Raw genomic sequence first — 6157 nt, 5'->3', positions numbered from 1 at the left:
TAATCCCAGCACGTGGGAGGCTGAGGCAGGATGATCACTGAGTTCAAGGCCAGCCCAAACTACATAGCAAGAGACACTGTCTCAAAAACCAACTCCCCCTCCTCCCCAAAGAAAGAGTAAACCAGGTGTGGTGGTGCACCCCTATAATTCCAGCCCTTAGGAGGCTGAGGCAGGAGGATTGTTGTGAGTTTGAGACTAGCCTGGGCTACAAAGTGAGCTCAAGGCCAGGTTGAACTGCATAGCGAGAACCTGTCTCAAAAAGACAAAGAAAGAAAGAATAAACTAAATAAATACTTATCTTTCACAGTTTCTTTGGAAGTGACTTAATTGGGGTGATTTGGCTTCAGGAGCGCTCACAAGTTTACCATTAGGATAACTGGCCAGGGCTGGTCCCTGGGAGCTTGCCAAAGCCTGCCCAGGGGAGCTGCGTCCAAGATGGCTCTCATTTGTTCTTCATCCATGGGTCTCTCCCTGGAGCTACTGAGAACCCTCAGATGTGATGTTTGAGCGCCCCTCAGAGCAGGGGCCCTAGACCTAGCGAGTCCTGCACCAGCAGCCCCCTACAGACTTCCCCCAGCAGCGAGTCACTAAAGTTGCCTTTTTTTGTACTGGGAATCGAATGTGCTTGCCAGGCAGCCACTTGTGCCTCTGAGCTATATCCCTGGCCCCCACTAAGGTTGCCTTGCACTTCAGCGGAGGGGAATTGGGCTACATCTTTGCTAAGAGGGCGCACATCAGAGAGTTTGTAAACATAGTTTAAAGCCAACACACAAGCCGGGGGTGGTGGCGCATGCCTGTAATCTCAGCACTTGGGAGGCTGAGGCAGGAGGATCCTTGTGAGTTCGAGACCAGCCTGGGCTACAAAGTGAGCTCAAGGCCAGCCTGAACTGCAAAGCGAAACTGAAAATATCCAAGTGGCCAGTAGGTACAAGAAGAGATACTCTCTGTGTATATAGGATTTGTGTTAAAGTAAGTTTGGAAAATAGTTACTCTATATTTATAGGCCACTTTTAAAGTTTGTAAGTAATATGCTATCACAAAAACTCTAATTTATTTAAAGGGAAGGCACAGTGTAATGAGTTTAAAAGAAATGTGTAACTTAGATGTATAATCCCTTATTTACATGTTTTTTACAATTTTGCTAGGCAGGTGCTGTGCAGCTGAGCCATATCCCCAGCCCCTTTTTTTCCACAATTTTAATAAAATTAATATAAATAGTAGGAAGCTATATAGTTTCTGAGAGAGACATGGTCAGATTTGTTTTTTTCATGAAGTTTTCACACAGACTGGAACATAATTTTCCACCTTTTTTTTTTTTTTGTATTTTGAGACAGGATCTCACTATGTAGTTCAGGCTGTCCTTGAGTTTATGTAGTCTAGGCTGGCCTCAAACTTGTAACAACCTTCCTGCCTTAGCCTTCCAAACTGGGATTATAGGTGTGCACCATGATGCCTCACTTATTTTCCATATTCTTAAAATTATCTCCTGTGGGTACATTTCTTATTTCTTCAGGAGATTTGTTTTATTTCTTATTATCATTTGGGACAGGGTCTTTATGTTACCCAGGCTGGTCTTGAACTCTGGACTCAAGTGATCCTCCTGTCTCAGCTTCCTTTTTTTTTTGTCTTTTTGACACAGGGTCTCACTATGCAGTTCAGGCTGGCCTTGAGCTTACTTTGTAGCCCAGGCTGATCTTGAACTTGAAAGGATCCTCCTGCCTCAGCCTCTTGAGTGCTGAGATTACAGGCGTGTGCCATCACGCCCGGTTCTCAGCTTCCCAATTAGCTCAGTCTATAGGCATGTGACATTGTGCCTGGTTATTGTTATTATTCTTAACATCCTTTTTACCTGTGCTTTATAAATAGTTGAACAAAAAATTACTTTTTCTTAATGACTGAGCATACTAATATCTGTAATAACTACTATTTATTAGGATTTATTTTTACATATTTTGTATTATTATTATTTATTTTTTGTTTTGAGACAGAGTCTTCATATGTAATTCAAACTGGCCTTGAAGTCATTGTGTAGCCCACGCTGGCCTCAAACTCATGAAGATCCTCTCCCTCTGCCTCCTGAGTACTGGGATGACAGGTGTGTACCATCACACCTGGCTACTAGTTTCTTGTAGAAAAGTTCCTTCAGCAATTCTATGCTGGCTGGACTTGGTGGTATATGTCTGTAATCCCAGCACTTGGGAAGTGAGGCAGGACAATTATGAATTTGAGGTCAGCCTGGGCTACATAGTGAGTTCAAGACCAGCCTGAACTGTAGAGCAAGTCTACTGTAGTAGACTAACAGCTGATGGTCAACTTATAACCCCCAGCTGAACTGAGTAAGCATGGTACTGGGTGTGGGAGGTCCACATGAGGATTGTTGCCAGCAGCATGAGGCAGAACTGGAGAAGTTAGGCTATTGGGAGCTGAGAAGTCTGTTGGGAGCTGGTAGAAGCTGTGAAGAGCTGTTGGTTCTTTTGGAGGAGCTTGTCATGCTGACTTTCCTGATGAACTTGGCTGTTTTCATCCTCTGAGGAGCTCGGGACCTTGGCACTGAGAATAGCTTGGTTCACTTTGGGGGAGCTCTGATCCTCACTTTGAGCATTGCTTCCTGGCTCTGGAGGGGAAGAGGGGGCACTCCCAGTCTCCTGGAGAAGCTTGCTGCATTGGCTTTCCTCATGGGAACTGGGCTGTTCGGATCAATGCAGGAGCTCGAGACTGCACTGTTGCTGAGGATGGTTGTGGTACTTTTCAGGGGAGCTCTAGTTCTTACTTTGCGCATCACTTCCTGGCTCCAGGGCAGATCCCTCAGCCTGCTAGCACAGATCCTTCATCCCGCTGACCCTGGGGTCTGTCCAGCACAGATCCACGAAACAGGCCTGCATGAGATATTGTTATGGGCTCTAGGCCTCCAATTGGACTTGTGGGAGGCACTGTTACAAGCTCTAGGTCTTCAGCTGGACTTATGTAGGACATTTCTGTGGGATCCAGGCCCTTGGCTGGATTCCTTGGTCTTAGTGTGTGGACAGATTTCTTGCACTCTCTTGTATATGATTCTTTGAATGACTATTATAATCTTATAAAATATGTGTCCCGTTATTATATTGTTCCCCTTACAAAATAAGCGCCAAACCATGACACCCTGTCTCAAAATTAAACAAAGAACAACAAACACTAATTCTATGGTGAACTGTAGATGTTTGGTTATTTGAATCATTGCATTGTTTTACGTGTCTGAATATTTCCTATGAATCAGAACAGCTTTCTCTCTTTTTTGGCACCGGGAATCAAACTCAGGACCTTGCACTTGCCAGGTAGTCACTGTGCCGTTGAGCTATATCCTGGGCCCCACTTTCTCTTAAAATAATCTGTAAATTAGATAAAAACAATATCCCTACACATATATTTCTTTTGCATCTTTCATTTCTGTATGAGTTTTATACATTTATACTACTTCAAACTCTTTAAACTTATTTTAATGTTCTAAAGAATTTATGAGCAAATTTTAAATACATTTTAATGAGTATATAGCTCTGTAGAGGTTAATTAAACATCTGTAAACATTATTCAAATGACATACTAGAAGAGTGTACAAACTTTTTTTCGAATTAGATCATGGTGGAATAAAAGGTTAGGAAAAAATGAACAAGAAAACGAAATCAAATTCAAACAATTTTGAAAAAATTAAGATATCAATGGTCATTCATGACCTCTAATTTCCATTTTCTGTATTAATAAACTACCCCTACACATTGACAGGTAGTAGAATAATTGTTGTATCTTTGAACTCATAAGAAATAGTGCCTTTGTCTTACCTATTGTGACTCATAAGTAAAATGAAACAATCAATCAAAAACTCAAAAAATAAGAAAATTCTAAGCTGAGCTCAACTGGGAATGATAACAGTTTGTCAGCTATTATAAAAATGGGGAAAATCCCGAGACAGGGTCTTTTGGTTTGCTGTACAGTAATGCTCATGCTGTTTTCATTCCACAAACATCCACAGGTAGTTTGTTTTGTAGAAGGCTCCAAGTTTGGCAGGAAGGAATATAAGGCTGAATGGTAAACAGAACCTATCTTTAAATAACAGACGATCTAGTAAAGGAGATTATAAAGACATAAATACTTGTAATTATAATTAAGCAAAGTACTCCAAGCCAAAATCAAAGTACAAAGGTGGTACAGATTACTTTTGATTGGAAGGAAATCGTACTTATGTCTTAAGTAAACATAAACAAGTTTAGAATTTAGCTGTTAAGTAGACCAAAGGAGGCTTTAGACAAATATAAAAGGTTTATTCATTTTATTGACAAAATAATTTTACTCACAAAAATTGAAGACATTTTCCAAAATATAAACTTTTTTATTTCTTTAAAGGCTAGTCTTTCATTTAAAACACCAGTACTAATTTACTTCATGTAAAGCGCTAGCTAGTGGGCACTTTGCCATCCCTCCTAGTCACCTGGCATTCTACAGAAGTAAATATTGTCACAGGATTCAATATAATTAATTGTAATAAAACCAACTAGCAAGATTGCAGACAGCAGAGTGTGAGTAGGAGTAACAACCACATCAAGATAGTCAAAGTTTCTTAATTTCTTTTGCAGTTACAAGATACATGCTCTTCAATGGCAATAAGCACGATAAACAATCCACTCACTCCATTTACTAACCTAACCGCTGTCTCCCTCTTTGAAAAATGTGTTGTACTTTCCCTATTGGCTTAGGGATGGAACCAATAGGCAAGAAGGAAAGCTTTATAACTATGCACAAAGGAAGGCTGGCGTAGTAAATGTTGAGTAAAGACTGCTTTGTTCATCTGATTCTGACTTTCAGAACTTTATGGTATTGATGTTTTCTTTTATTGACAGAATAAGCAATTTAAAAAAATATATTCTCCAGTGTGAGAACACTGTATGGTATTTCTTATTGTTCAAACTCGTGAAAAATTCTTAACAGATGTTCAAAGGAAAATCAATAATTTAAATACAAGTTTTTATTACCATGTTGGATATATTTCATATGAACAAAATTAATATTAACTTAGTAGACTGGCTTGAGGTTTATAATTACTAGGGTTCTTTCACTTCAAAAGTGTCATATATCACAGTTGTTAGTCTTTTTTACTGGCTGTTCAGAGGCAGAGTTAATGCTAGGGTCTTGAGATTCTGGGTTATACTCTTTTGCTTTTGACCTGCAATAAAAGCGTTCATAAAGGGTTGTATAGCCATTTCTTAACAGTGGATCCCAAGGATCCCTAGTGTGCGTGCTGCCGGAGGGAGCACTCGCAAAGCTTCTCTCAGAGGACAGAACTTACTTTTTGTTTGTTTGTTTGTTTTTTTCCGGTACCAGGAATCGAACTCACGACCTCACCCTTACCAGGCAGGCGCTGTGCCCCTGAGCTAAATCCCCAGCCCCAGAACTTACTTTTCACTTCACAGTTCCGTGGAGGTAATTCTTCCAGAAACCTTACCATCCCGCGGCCCTGCTTACCTCTACTGGTTTCTACAAAAGCCACTAGAATGTTCGGCGCGTTCCAAGTAGACCTACAGGAAGAAAGAACACGCTCGCGCTTTCCCTAAGGACACGTTCAGGCCGCAGCAGCTGCCGCCCGTCTCGCGCGGGGCGTTTCGCTTCTGCCTGGGGAAAGCGGTGAAAGTGGGGCCCGAAGTGAGCGCGCAGAGGAAGGAACAACAGGCACGAAAACCACCCCGCCCCTCAGTCACAGATTTCCAGTCAGAACGCAGGGAAAGCGGGTTGGGGGACGGAGCGCGCCTGGGGCCCGGCCTGTGGCAGCGACCACCGCAGCGAGGAGCGCGCCGCGGCTTTCCGGGGCCCCGCAAACTCGCGTCCCCCGGGTGCAGAGGCGGCGCCGCGGCCCCTCCTGCGAGCGCGCGCGCCTTTGTGCTTCCCCCCGCGAGTTCGGCCGCGCGTGGCGCCCCGGCCCCTTGTGACTGACCGGGGCTCGGAACTGCTGAGGTTCCCCGAACCGCTTATTTCCGCAGACTCCGGGCCCCGCGTCGCCACGTTCCCCGCGAACCTGCCCCCTCAGAGGGGCCCGCGCCACAGGCTTCCGGGCGAGCCCTCGCGGGTGCGGGCCCGGGCGCTGCGGAACCCGTCGCGCGGGGCTCGCTGTCCCGAGGGAGCGGGAAAGTGGCGG

General features: G+C 43.7%; 1 protein-coding gene across 6 annotated transcripts in view; it reads left to right on the top strand.

Moving 5' to 3' along the window:
- Positions 1 to 6157, top strand: part of N4bp2 (NEDD4 binding protein 2) — a 140696-nt gene that overhangs the window by 44684 nt on the left and 89855 nt on the right. The window lies entirely within an intron of this gene.

The sequence above is a fragment of the Chinchilla lanigera genome, unplaced genomic scaffold, assembly GCF_000276665.1.
Source record: "Chinchilla lanigera isolate Chin_1 unplaced genomic scaffold, ChiLan1.0 scaffold00042, whole genome shotgun sequence".
Classification (NCBI taxonomy): Eukaryota; Metazoa; Chordata; class Mammalia; order Rodentia; family Chinchillidae; genus Chinchilla; species Chinchilla lanigera.
This window is presented reverse-complemented; position numbering and strand designations above follow the sequence as displayed.